The sequence below is a fragment of the Schistocerca serialis genome, chromosome 11, assembly GCF_023864345.2.
Source record: "Schistocerca serialis cubense isolate TAMUIC-IGC-003099 chromosome 11, iqSchSeri2.2, whole genome shotgun sequence".
Classification (NCBI taxonomy): Eukaryota; Metazoa; Arthropoda; class Insecta; order Orthoptera; family Acrididae; genus Schistocerca; species Schistocerca serialis.
In genome coordinates, this window is record NC_064648.1 from 155,851,399 (window position 1) to 155,865,597 (window position 14,199).

The 14,199-nt window shown below is 38.9% G+C and overlaps 1 long non-coding RNA gene across 1 annotated transcript in view; it reads left to right on the forward strand.

Moving 5' to 3' along the window:
- The first annotated feature begins 1,773 nt into the window (after window positions 1–1,773).
- LOC126426956 (uncharacterized) overlaps window positions 1,774–14,199 on the forward strand; it is a 30,318-nt gene continuing 17,892 nt past the window's right edge. Inside the window, exon 1 of the long non-coding RNA XR_007576467.1 lies at window positions 1,774–1,871. This is a non-coding gene — a long non-coding RNA (uncharacterized LOC126426956). The remainder of the gene's footprint in view (window positions 1,872–14,199) is intronic.

Here is a 14,199-nt window from a genome sequence, read left to right on the forward strand (position 1 = left end):
ATTGAAAGAAATCTGCTCAAATATCTGACGGAGTACTCTGGTGCCTTGAAGAGCTAGGAAAGTTCTCAAATCTTGATTTTTCAGAGGCCTATGGAAAGAAATAAGCTGTTCATTTCTCTTTCTGTTCTTAGCAATAATAACCAGCTTTGTAAAATAAGATGGTCTGGGGTGAGTATTGGAATTATTACTCAATAGATCATCGTAAAATGGAAAAGATAACTGAACCACCTATGGTGTGGTATTACAGAATAGTGACAAACATTAGTCAAACTGATAGGATGAGGCATACAGAAGTTCTCTGCAGACACAGTGGAAAAAGAAACCTGCGGGGAAAATGTTGACAGGAAAGGGAGAGGATGTCACGATATTGGTAAAGACTTCAGGGAATAACGTTCATGGCACTAGAGGGAACTGTAAAAGGAGAAATGTTAAGGGAATACAGAGATGGGAATATACCAACAAATCATCAAAGATGGTGGGATGTAGTTGCTACTCTGAAAGGAAGAGTGTACTAGAGGAGAGGAACTCATGGCAGACTTCATCAAACTGGGCAGAAATTTCTCACCTACCCATTGCAAATAATAATAATAATAATAATAATAATAATAATAATAATAATAATACACATGTGAATTAGGAACTGTAGAAGCGGTGTAGCTAATTTTGTTTTCTTATGACTGTGATAAAATTGGAGACATTTGAGCATATACAGATTCTCTGTGATGCTCATTCTTCCCAAACACTATATTCCAAAGTACATGGACCATCATTAGATGATTCTACAGTATTCTCTCTGTTGTGCGAAAATGGGAAAGGAAGCACATAGATAGCACAACAGTGTGAGGGACTGTTGATGCTGTAGAAAGAAAATGGCATACTCCATAGTGAAAAGATGGTCATGGGCAAGAGCAAGAATAATAAAAAGAGAGAGAGAGAGAACGAACATGGTATGAGAGAAATTCACAAAAATAGTAAAGACCGGGAAATAGCAAATGTGGACCTGTTTCATTATCTCCTACAGCCATGGCAAAGCTCAAAGCTGAGGTGTGGGGACAATGATTATTCTCGTCTACAGTGCAACTAGAGCATCATCCAGAGAGCAGTGCTGAGAACAGACAAGAAGATTCTATCCTAAGAATAGTGCAAATTGCCCTAGTGCAAGTGTGAATCTGATTTGCCAGCCTGGAAAAGTTTTGATGTGCTGATACATCTTACTGTGTGATAGAAAACAAAGGAGCGTTAGTACATTCAGAACCCTGTGAATAACCCGTTTGGCACTAATGTCTGGACAGAAAATTGTGCAGGAACATAACATTGTCAGAAAACTCTCATATGACTGAACACATTTGAGCTAGAGCTGTGTGTTCAGGAAAATGTGTTAACTTGATAAACCCAGGGAGCAATGGGCAGAGATGATGATTAAATATTGAGGACAAGCTGTGTTGATAGATGACTGGATAGAAGTAACAGAACAACAGTGTAAATACGAGCAAACTGTGAGGTCGTCATATGAAGGTAAGGGTCAAAAACCACATGAGGTGTGCTGCAAAGAGGAAAGAATGGTCTGTTTCACAATAAAGAACCTACTGCTTTTTAGCAGTGAGTTAAGTTGTCAGAATGTCTCTTGGTACAATAACTGTTTAGCATATTACATTTTTCAAAATTTTTGTGTCTAAATGGTAAGAATCATGAAAAATTGAATGATATTCGTAAAAAGAAATACTGAGGATAATGCGTGTACATGTGTATTAGCAGTTTTAATGGAGACTCTTTTTCAGTTTGTTGAAGGTCCATTGGGGCTCTCTTGCTCAACAGATTTTACCAAGGAAGATCCTGAATTAAATTTGGAAGCGGATGGAACTGAGAATATAGTAAGCATTGACACTTAATTTTTGCATGCAGAGTAAGAAAAAAAATGTCTTCAGTAAACTGCTTAATGTAAAAGATACATTGTCGTGGAATAAGCACAGTTTGAGAGTTTTCTGGAACATAGTGCTATTAATAATTTCCCACTATATTTGTAAAATTCCACTTGGATTACCATCTATTATTTGCTGCTGTCTGTCTTGAATAGAATATGCACAAGACTTGTAACAACATTTATAATTAAATTTTGAGTGACCCTTCTTGATTTCAAACACTATTGTGTAATGCACATGTGAGATGGATGGATTAAACTCACATTTAGCGGAAACATAAATTCCAGTAGCATAGATTGAAGTATTCCTCATCTCGATAACTTCTCATTAATGGAGTGCAGAAGAATACTTTGTGCTTTTTACTTTCTCAGTGAATCGTTGATATTTGAGTGTATCTGTCAAATATCTTAAATGGTGGGAAATTTGCTTAATATGATATTTGTATGTGATAAATCACTCTTGATACATCTATACTGAAGTCCTGGCAGAGGCAAAAAAGGAAAATTATCTTCTTGGCTTGCCTCATGATCTTGTTACCGTCTTTGTGTGTGTGTGTGTGTGTGTGTGTGTGTGTGTGTGTGTGTGTGTGTGTGTGTGTGTGAGAGATCTGTGAATTTATAGTTGCTAAACTAAAAGCTATGGTATTAATGTTGCCTCTTCCATGTAAGAGAAAGCTGATATTGGTAAACTTCACTCAGGAGCAAAACAGAACATCCCTCCCCAGGGTCTCATGGTTGTTTCCCAAGTTCATGCATGGTGCACAGGGGTTCCAAAGCTATTGCAGCCTATTCTTCCTTCCTGGACTGCATTTCCATCCGTGTATCTCTCCCTGTCCTCACTCCTTCCCCTCTGTACTTCCTTCTGCTCATTATTTCTTACGTATGTTGACCTGGCTATCCACCTGGTTTCTTGTATTCAGGCTTTTGTTCCCCTTGACTTTTCCTTTCCATCCTTTGAAACCTTTGGGGGTTTGACCTCTCTAAAATTTTCTCTCTAGTGTCAGCCATTTGGATCCATAGCGTCTACAGTGAGGATTCCCTGATACATTGTCAACGTGCATAGCCAGTCCGTGTCGTGGGGCTGTTAAATACCCATCTGGGTGAGCCCCCGAACAAGGCATGGAACACACTGCTAACACCCGATACCTGAGCTGTTGATCCCCAACGTATGCTTAGGAGTGGTTGCTTGTCATTCTGGAGCATCAGAACTCCCTGCGATGCCACTGTGCCAGAGAGCCTATGCTATGGCTATGTGGTGTCCTTGCGGATAGCCACTGATTGGGGTGGGTGGTTTCAGGGCGGATGCTTTGCATAAAAAATGTATTAAGCTCAAAAAAACTGGCTGTCCTTGTATGGCCCTCTCTTCAGTTGGTAATAGAGCATTTACTGCTGCTGCTTATGACCTTGTGCCCTCCCCTTCCATGGCTTCATCCTGGGAGGGGCTAGGTTCACCAGTTTTGGATGAAACACTTGACCTGCTACATGGTCTGCACTAGGACTGAAGGGGACACATTCACTGACACCAAGACACTATTTTTTTGTGGAAAATATCAAAGACAAGTTTGGCAGAATTGAGTGCCTGCTAAGATTTGTTCAGGTTCATTGTTGATAAAAACTTTATTTATTTTACACGTCTAGTACCATAGGACCAAATTGAGAAGCAAATCTCATAGGTCTTGTGATGTGTAAGTACATGAAATTACAACATAGAACTAATAACAGGTAAAACTAAATGTTTATGAACCCAAAAAAAAGACAAGCCATAAGTTTAAGTAAACCCAATCAACAATATAACATATGAATCATGTTAATTTTTCAAGGGACGCCTCAGCAGAATAGAAGGAGAGGCCCATAAGGAAACTATTCAGTTAAGATTTAAAACTGCGTGGTTTACTGCTAAGATTTTTGATTTCTTGTGGTAGCTTATTGAAATTGGATGTAGCGTTATACTTGCACCTTCCTGCACAAGGGTCAAGGAAGTGCAATCCAAATGCAGATTTGAATTTCTGCCTAGTATTAACTGAGTGGAACCCGCTAATTCTTGGGCATAAGCTGGTACTGTTTTTGTGCACGCACACCAATGTCGAAATACTCAGACAAGTGAAAAGTGATCAATAAGATCTTTGTGTTTTTACACCACTTATTGCCCAAACTGCCAGATTCTGAGCCAGATCTGGAGAAGGTCAAGATTGCGTGTGGTGTGATGTGAAGTGAAGCTGTATGTTCCACCACCCATGAGGTGCTTTCAATGCTTTCATTTCGAGCATGTCCTCCCATTGTGTGGCGGACCCCCCCCCCCCCCCCCCAATGTGGTGAATGTGGGTGCCCACTCCATGAAGGTAGTCCGTGTTCTGCTGCACTTGTATGTTGTCACTACAATCATTCTCCTACTCACCAGATTACCATGTTTATAAGAAGGAAAAAGATACAGGAGTATAAGTCCCTTGATCATTTACCATTTACCATGGCTTTGCAGAAATATGACAGTCTTCATCCTGTGTCAGTGGCATCTAACTTTGCCTCTGTTATGTCCTTTTCCCCTCATCTCCCCTCCCCTGTGGTTCCCACATCACCTCCAGGTGCTGCTCCCCCTCCTACTCTCACAAAAGTGTCCTCCTCCTTTGGCACCTGCTGGTGAGGGTTGTCCCTCTTGCGACCCATGCCCTGACATCTGCCAGGCAGTAGGCCTGCTGCCATGACCCGGCTGCAGGACTGACAGTCCGTGCACCCCAGGGTTGCCTGCTCCCTCTCTGTTCTGTATCTTGCAGAAACACGCTCTCCATCTGTGCTTTGCCTTGAACAGTCTGAGAGAGAAGAGGAACATAAGTTGCAGGACAAAGTCCACCTGGTGCCCCCCAGAAGTGCCATCTCCATCGCAACCTGAGTCGGACCTCTTATTTATGGGTGTCACCCCGTTCTCATTAGTGATGGGTGGTGATCTGGTGGTTGATTGGCTCCAGTCCAATGTCCTCCCATTTAGATCCCCATTCTGTGTTTGTTCAATGGAACTGTTATGAATACCACAGTCGCGTCCTGGCGTTGCAATCCCTTATTTCCAGTTATTTGGCCGCTTGTGTAGTTCTCTGTGAATCTCATTCTACCTTCACTCACTCGCTCACTCACTCACTTACTCACTAACCCTTCATGGGTTCCATTCTTTCAGTTAGAATGGGGTTGGCCCTTTCAGGGTTTCTAGTCACATTTGTATGGGCTCAGCGGTCATGGTTTGCAATATCTCTCCCCCTTCTGACAGGCAACGTACACCCGCGGCCCTAACTGCATTCCTTAAGTGACTCCACCCTGCCTTCCTCCTCCTTGGGGATTTTAATGCCCATCACTCTTTGTAGGGCAGTGCTTTTGTTACCAAATATGCAGCAACCGGTCGCAAAATCGGATTTAAACTGATAACAGCCATCATCGGTGCTTTCAACCAATATGTGCCTTGAATAGTAATACTGTCTTACGCATAGGTCAAACATTGACTTTGTTTGACCTCTGCTTAAGACAGTATTACTACTCGAGGCACATATTGGTTGAAAGTGCCGATGATGGCTGTTTATCAGTTGAAATCCATTTGCAAAAGTGAATAAATAAAACATGATTTTGCGACTGGTTGCTGCATATGTGCTAATTTTATGGTTTACGGTCGCTGCACGCCTTGGGAACCACATGGAGCACACCATTCATAAGTGCTTTTGTTGTCTAGTTGAGGCTCCATATTAACCAGTTTTTGGGGCCATGACCTGTTTTTTCTTAATGATGGTCCCCCTACTTACTTTAGTGCCATCTATGTTGTATTGTTCACTTTCCCCCTCCCCTTCTTCCTTCTCTACACTGTTTGCACACAATGACCTTTGTGATAGTGAGCACTTCCTGTTGATTCTCTCATTCCCTCCCCATCTCCCAGTGATCAGGTTACTCAGTTGAGCTTTGCAATACTGACTGGCCTCTATATACATCCCAGTTTGTGTTTACATCTTCATTATGGGGTTTTATTGCTGAAGTCGTTAAGAATCTGTGTGATAAGAGAATTTGCACTACTGGCTTTGCCGTTCCATGCTCGATGGACCACATTTGCCATCAGCCAGTTCTGTGGTGCAGCACGATCATTGCCATTGCCATCTGTGACTGTAATGGCATTTCGCAACATCTCAAGTGGCACCCATCCTCTGCTCATCTTATTGCCTTTAACCCTCTAGTGGGGCACTGTTTTTTATCACATGAGTGGACACATGGTGTACTTTGTACAGAGGAAAAGAATGTTGTCTTTATATTACTGAGGCAAACGGGTATATAAAAATCACAGTTTAATCTTGGTGTAATTAAATGAAGATATTAAAAATAAACTTAAATTATACAAGTTAAAGCTCTGTTTAATTAAACAAACAGTAATAAAATAAACTTTCATTATATCGCTATGTTGCTGCATGCACGTGTAAACCCACAGTAATGACCTACTCTAAGCATTAAGCAGCATAGTAGCAACAGATCACAGCTAATTGCTTATTAGAGTGCTACTTATCTCTGAGAAGCTGCCTCATTGTGAAACTGAGCCACTAGCTTCAAATCTTGGACCTTTACTCGCATGGATCTTAAATTTTTCCTCACCTACCTTACTTTGTATTTTGCATTATTGCTGCTTATCAGGATGTATGACAGCACAAATTGTCACTGTGTTAGCTGAAGCAATAACAAGGGAATATGTATCAGATCACAGTTGTTTCAGAAGAATGGAATGCTACAAGACAGACAACGTTATTTGTGGTTTTTGCGCTTTATACATAGTTGTGCCAGCTCAAGGATTAAATGTTTTTGCATCAAAGCTCCATTTATAAAATGGAGCAAGTGGGTGTGTTTGAAACCCATTGTTTCCTCTCTAGGTTCTTCTGCCCCTTCGTCACGGGTGTTGGCTACACTGTGCACCCTCAAAGGTTGTCTGAGACAGTCTTCTTTTTTGGGTCTTGCCCTTCGAGGTGGACTTTGTATGGATCCATCAGTTCTCGAGGGACACCTCATGACCCATTTTGTGACAGCATTGGTGTCAGCCTCCTATCCAAATGCCTTCTTCCTCCGGAAACAAGCTAATGCTTCCCACTTACGTTTTACCCCTTGTCAGGTGGAGTGCTGCTGTGAACCTTCTACTGAATGGGAAATTCTAATAGCCCTCTCTTCTTCCATAACCAATTGCTTCAGCAGCTCAATCCTCCATGATGATAGTATCTTCCCTAGGTGTTAACAGTATTTGACTAGAGGGCATTTTCCCCTCTCAATGGAAAGAGTATTGTGGTTCCTGTCCTTAAGCCTGGCAAGGATCCATTGTCCATTGGTAGTTATTGGCCCATCAGTCTGACCAGTGTCCCCTGCAAGTTACTTGAAGGGCTCAGTTAGGTCCTTGAATCTGTGGACCTCTCATCTCTCCACCAGTGCAGCTTTTGGGACAGATGGTCTCAGATAGATCATCTGCTTGGATTGGAAACTGTAGTTCAGTGGGCCTTTTCTCAGCACTGCAGTCTTGTTGCAGTTTTTTTTATCATTATAAGGTGTATGACAGTTTCACACTCACACATATATCTCACATTCCATGAATGTGGTCTTCAGCGCCCCCTCCCGATTTTTATTTACCAGTTCCTCTCCCACCAGTCGTTAAGAGTTTGGGTTTGACTCTGTTCTCAGTGCTCCACAGACCCAGGAGAATGGTGGTCCCTAGGGCTCTGTATTAAGTGCACCTCTTTTTTTGTATACTTCATTCTGTCTTCAACGTGTTGCTATGTTTCTAGGTCTTTGCATACTTCCCTAAACCCTCTGGGTTTTTGTTTCAAATTTTTGGAGATCCTTTACAATTTTTCTTGTCAGTATAGTAGGACTCATTCCTTGAATGTGCACATAGTACGTTAGTCGTCTTTTCCTAATTTTGTCTGAAATTCTTTCTGTATGATTGTATAATGTTACCTCGTAATTTCAATGTTTATACTGTTGTTATATTTGCCAATACCTTTCTTTTTCTGATTTCTTAATTATTTTTTTATTGCTCCTAAAATTAGTGTTTCTGATGCGTATGCGCATTCTGGCCAAATAACAGCTTTGTAGTGTTGTCTTCTACAGTTATAGAGAATGAATATTTTATTTTAAACATTTAGTATTAAGTGAAATGCAATGTCCATCTTTCATAATTTTGCTCTGATGGCTTCTTTTTGTGCCCCATTTGGCTAGGTGACTTCTCCTTGATAGTCAAATTTGTATTCTTTTGATATTCCCATACTTAGTGCACAATTTGGATTTTGCCATCTTGTCATTTTTTCCCCTTTTTCTACGCTACAAAAATTGCTGAATGATATACAAAAATTAAATAGTTGCCTTTGAGATCATCCATTTTCCAACCAAGTGGTATTCAAATTTTTGTATTTGGTCTGACAAATACATTTTGTATTCACTGATCACTTTTCGAGTGCACACATGAACATGAATGTAGTCCATCACCTCATCTAATGCCTAGCCTAAGCTCAACTTAGTGTGGAATTTCTTCTATGAATTTTACTGTAGATTTTGTGACTGTTAGTGTTTCTTTGAACAGCTCTTGAGTTTTCTCAGGTATTTCAAAATCTTATTAATTTTGAATAATATTGGTATTTTAGCAGTCATAAGCCTTTTTAAGATTTGCGACTAGACATCAGTATTGTTGATCTCTTTTCATTCTTTATTGCATTAGTATCTTCAGATTATTATTTTCATGTACAAATGGCCATCCTCACATAAACCCTCTGTGGTGCCTCTTGTATTTTAGAAATTTTACTGTTACTCTATTTCCTCCTAGTGCTTTAAATTTCTTTGTGAAACTAAAAATTTTTAATTTGGAATATGGGGTGTTTCTTGGATTACTTTAGGTGTGCTAAATTCTAGTATGTCTTTTAATTCCTCAGAGTTTAGTAAGTTATAAAAATATTTGGCAAAATTTTGCAGTTCTGTGTTGTTCACAGCAATGTTATCTGCTTCATTCCTAGAATGTAGAGCCCTTGGCTGAGATTTTGCTAATTTCTTGTTAAATAATTGATGAAAGATTCAACCTCTTTTCTTTGAAGTACTGATCAATCAAATGCAATTGCCATTTCTCATACTATCTCTCTTAGCATTTTAGTTAATTTTGTTTGTTTCCCTTTTGATGTTGCTATATGCTTCAGTATTTTCAAGTATAACATTTTACCAGGCCTGTAGCCATAATTTAGCGGCTTGGTCACACTCCATTCTCGACAACTGGTGTTTCATTATTATTACTATTTCTTTACTTTCTCAGACGTTAAGTCCGGTTAAAAATGGGACGTGACGCGGACCTTGATCAAGCGTCACTTCCTTTTAACTGTACGGTATATGTTATATTGCATTTAGGAACTTTCGGGTAATTGAACATGTATCAATAATTACGGATTTCTGTAATTGTATATATAAATTTGGATGTAGCTGTATTGTATTGATGTAATGGTGGATATTGTGTGGTATGACTCCTGTGGTTGATAGTATGATTGGTATGATGTCAACTTTATTCTGATGCCACATGTCCTTGACTTCCTCAGCCAGTTGGATGTATTTTTCAATTTTTTCTCCTGTTTTCTTTTGTATATTTGTTGTATTGGGTATGGATATTTCGATTAGTTGTGTTAATTTCTTCTTTTTATTGGTGAGTATGATGTCAGGTTTGTTATGTGGTGGTGTTTTATCTGTTATAATGGTTCTGTTCCAGTATAATTTGTATTCATCATTCTCCAGTACATTTTGTGGTGCATACTTGTATGTGGGAACATGTTGTTTTATTAGTTCATGTTGTATGACGAGTTGTTGATGTATTATTTTTGCTACATTATCGTGTCTTCTGGGGTATTCTGTATTTGCTAGTATTGTACATCCGCTTGTTATGTGATCTACTGTTTCTATTTGTTGTTTGCAAAGTCTGCATTTATCTGTTGTGGTATTGGGATCTTTAATAATATGCTTGCTGTAATATCTGGTGTTTATTGTTTGATCCTGTATTGCAATCATGAATCCTTCCGTCTCACTGTATATATTGCCTTTTCTTAGCCATGTGTTGGATGCGTCTTGATCGATGTGTGGCTGTGTTAGATGATACGGGTGCTTGCCATGAAGTGTTTTCTTTTTCCAATTTACTTTCTTCGTATCTGCTGATGTTACATGATCTAAAGGGTTGTAAAGGTGGTTATGAAATTGCAGTGGTGTAGCCGATGTATTTATGTGGGTGATTGCTTTGTGTATTTTGCTAGTTTCTGCTCGTTCTAGAAAGAATTTTCTTAAATTATCTACCTGTCCATAATGTAGGTTTTTTATGTCGATGAATCCCCGTCCTCCTTCCTTTCTGCTTAATGTGAATCTTTCTGTTGCTGAATGTATGTGATGTATTCTATATTTGTGGCATTGTGAACGTGTAAGTGTATTGAGTGCTTCTAGGTCTGTGTTACTCCATTTCACTACTCCAAATGAGTAGGTCAATATTGGTATAGCATAAGTATTTATAGCTTTTGTCTTGTTTCTTGCTGTCAATTCTGTTTTCAGTATTTTTGTTAGCCTTTGTCTATATTTTTCTTTTAGTTCTTCTTTAATATTTGTATTATCTATTCCTATTTTTTGTCTGTATCCTAGATATTTATAGGCATCTGTTTTTTCCATCGCTTCTATGGAGTCACTGTGGTTATTCAATATGTAACCTTCTTGTTTAGTGTGTTTTCCCTTGACTATGCAATTTTTCTTACATTTGTCTGTTCCAAAAGCCATATTTATATCATTGCTGAATACTTCTGTTATCTTTAGTAATTGGTTGAGTTGTTGATTGGTTGCTGCCAGTAGTTTTAGATCATCCATATATAGCAAATGTGTGATTTTGTGTGGGTATGTTCCAGTAATATTATATCCATAATTTTATATAAAAAACAAAGATGAGGTGACTTACCGAACAAAAGCGCTGGCAGGTCGATAGACACACAAACAAACACAAACATCCACACAAAATTCAAGCTTTCGCAACAAACTGTTGCCTCATCAGGAAAGAGGGAAGGAGAGGGGAAGACGAAAGGAAGTGGGTTTTAAGGGAGAGGGTAAGGAGTCATTCCAATCCCGGGAGCGGAAAGACTTACCTTAGGGGGAAAAAAGGACAGGTATACACTCGCACACACGCACATATCCATCCACACATACAGACACAAGCAGACATATGAAATATGTCTGCTTGTGTCTGTATGTGTGGATGGATATGTGCGTGTGTGCGAGTGTATACCTGTCCTTTTTTCCCCCTAAGGTAAGTCTTTCCGCTCCCGGGATTGGAATGACTCCTTACCCTCTCCCTTAAAACCCACTTCCTTTCGTCTTCCCCTCTCCTTCCCTCTTTCCTGATGAGGCAACAGTTTGTTGCGAAAGCTTGAATTTTGTGTGGATGTTTGTGTTTGTTTGTGTGTCTATCGACCTGCCAGCGCTTTTGTTCGGTAAGTCACCTCATCTTTGTTTTTTATATATAATTTTTCCCACGTGGAATGTTTCCTTCCATTATGTTTATATCCATAATTTGTATTATTTAGCATGTTGGATAGTGGGTTCAGAGCAAGACAGAACCAGAAAGGACTTAATGAGTCTCCTTGGTATATTCCACGCTTAATCTGTATTGGCTGTGATGTGATGTTATCTGAATTTGTTTGAATATTGAGTGTGGTTTTCCAGTTTTTCATTACTATGTTTAGGAACTGTATCAATTTAGGATCTACTTTGTATATTTCCAATATCTGTAGTAACCATGAGTGGGGTACACTATCAAAGGCTTTTTGGTAATCAATGTATGCGTAGTGTAGCGACCTTTGTTTAGTTTTAGCTTGATATGTCACCTCTGTATCTATTATCAGTTGCTCTTTACATCCTCGTGCTCCTTTGCAGCAGCCTTTTTGTTCTTCATTTATAATTTTGTTCTGTGTTGTATGTGTCATTAATTTCTGTTTAATGACTGAAGTTAATATTTTGTAGATTGTTGGTAGGCATGTTATGGGGCGATATTTAGCTGGGTTTGCTGTGTCTGCTTGATCTTTAGGTTTCAGATAGGTTATTCCACGTGCAAGTGTATCAGGGAATGTGTATGGGTCTGCAATGTAACTGTTAAATAATTTAGTTAGATGTGAATGTGTTGAGGTGAACTTCTTTAGCCAGTAATTTGCTATTTTATCATTTCCAGGGGATTTCCAATTGTGTGTAGAATTAATTACTCGGGTGACTTCATGTTGCAAAATTATCACTTCAGGCATTTGTGGTATCATCTTGTATGTGTCTGTTTCTGCTTGTATCCACCGTGCATGCCTGTTATGTTGTACCGGGTTTGACCATATGTTGCTCCAGAAGTGTTCCATGTCTGTTATGTTTGGTGGATTGTCTGTTTTAATGTGTGTGTTATCTATTGTTTGGTAAAATCTCTTTTGGTTTGTGTTGAATGTTTGGTTTTGTTTCCTTCTATTTTCACTTTTTTTGTATCTTCTAAGTCGTTTGGCCAATGCTTGTAATTTCTGCTTCTTTTCATCTAATTGCTCTATTGCTTCTTGTTGTAAGATTTTACCTAACCTTTTTCGTTTTTTGTCTGATATTTCATTTCTTATAAATTGTGTTAGCTGTCCGATGTCTTTTCTCAGTTTTTCTATTCTGATCTGTAGCCTGTGTTGCCATGCTGGTTTTGTGGGTTTCTTCTGTGTGTTGGTTTGTTCTGATCTCTGCCTAGTGTGTATATTTAGTGTAGTGAGTGCTCCTATATAAACCAGTAGTTGTAACTCTTCCATAGTTGTATTTTCATTTATTTTGTTGTGTATGATTGTGTTGATAGTTTTTATTGTTGTTTCGACTTGTGGGTTATTTGGCGGTCTATGCAAGAATGGTCTGATGTCTGTATTTGTGTCTTTGTATTCTATATATGTCAGCTGAAATTTCTCTTCTATATCTAACACGTGTGTCTCTTCGTGTTCTATTTGTGCTTGTTCTGGTGGCTGTCTTAAGATTTCGTTTTCCTCTGATTGTTTAATTGATGCGTGTTGGTCTTTGTTTGTTTTCTCTGGGATGTTTGAGTCCATTACTGTATTTTCTTCTTCTTCTGATTGCACATTATTTTGTTCCAGTATTTCTTGTACTTGTTGTTTGATGTTTTCTAATTCTGACTGGGGTATCCTGTTATTTTTTATTATTACACGGATCTGATCAGCTAGTCGTTGTTCTGTTAAAAATTTCAATTCCGGGTATCTGGTAATAAATGTTGTGTATACTTGTGATCTGTATCCAGTTGTGTTGGTTCCTAGGTTTGTTGCTTGGTAATAACAGAACATGAGGTGTCGATTAACTTCATCTGACCATCTCATCCTCTGTCTTCGTTTTCCTTCTAGGGTGGTTGCAGGAAGCATATCCTGCAAAACACCTCTATTTGGATTTAAATCATTTTCCAGTTGGCTAGCAGTGTTGTTACCATTGTGGGCGGGCATAGGGTTCAAGCGTCGTCCCCGACCATGACAGCGCTTGTCCGAGGCTTCTTTAGTTCTGTCCTGAACCAAGTAATCACACTAAAAGGGGGGTTAGCCCTATTAGTGGTTTGTTCTTTTTGTCGCATTTTACGACTGGCAGAACATACCGGAGGCCTATTCTTTTCCCGGGCCTCCACGGGGTTTATTACTACTATTATTATTATTATTATTATTATTATTATTATTATTATTATTATTATCATCATTATCACTGGAATCATTTCAGCTCCTCTTACTTCTTCCCAATTTCGTGAATTATTATTTTCAGGCTCCACATTAATACAGTATTTTATCTTTTAAAATTTAATGGACCAAATATTCAAATCTTTTCGGATTATGTTTTCACATGTTCTGGCCAGAAATTGTAATTTTAGTATTGGGGTAGTGCTAGTTTCTACATTGGTCCATTTCTGACTCTTATAGTCTGAAATGTTTTGGAATTTTTCTGTTACTACCATGTAATCTATCTGAAAATATCTTGATGTTCACATGTTGAGTATGTGTAATAGTATAGGAGTCCTCATCTATATGGCTATAAAATTAACAGTTTCTATAAAATTCATGTGATGGTGCACTTTTTGCTCTCTCTCTCTCTCTCTCTCTCTCTCTCTCTCTCTCTCTCTCTCTCTCTGTGTGTGTGTGTGTGTGTGTGTGTGTGTGTGTGTGTGTGTGTGTGTGTGTGTGTGTGGTTTTACTTTGTTAGAATTGTTCATGTTATTTGTAGGTGTATGTACATTAAAGTTTGTG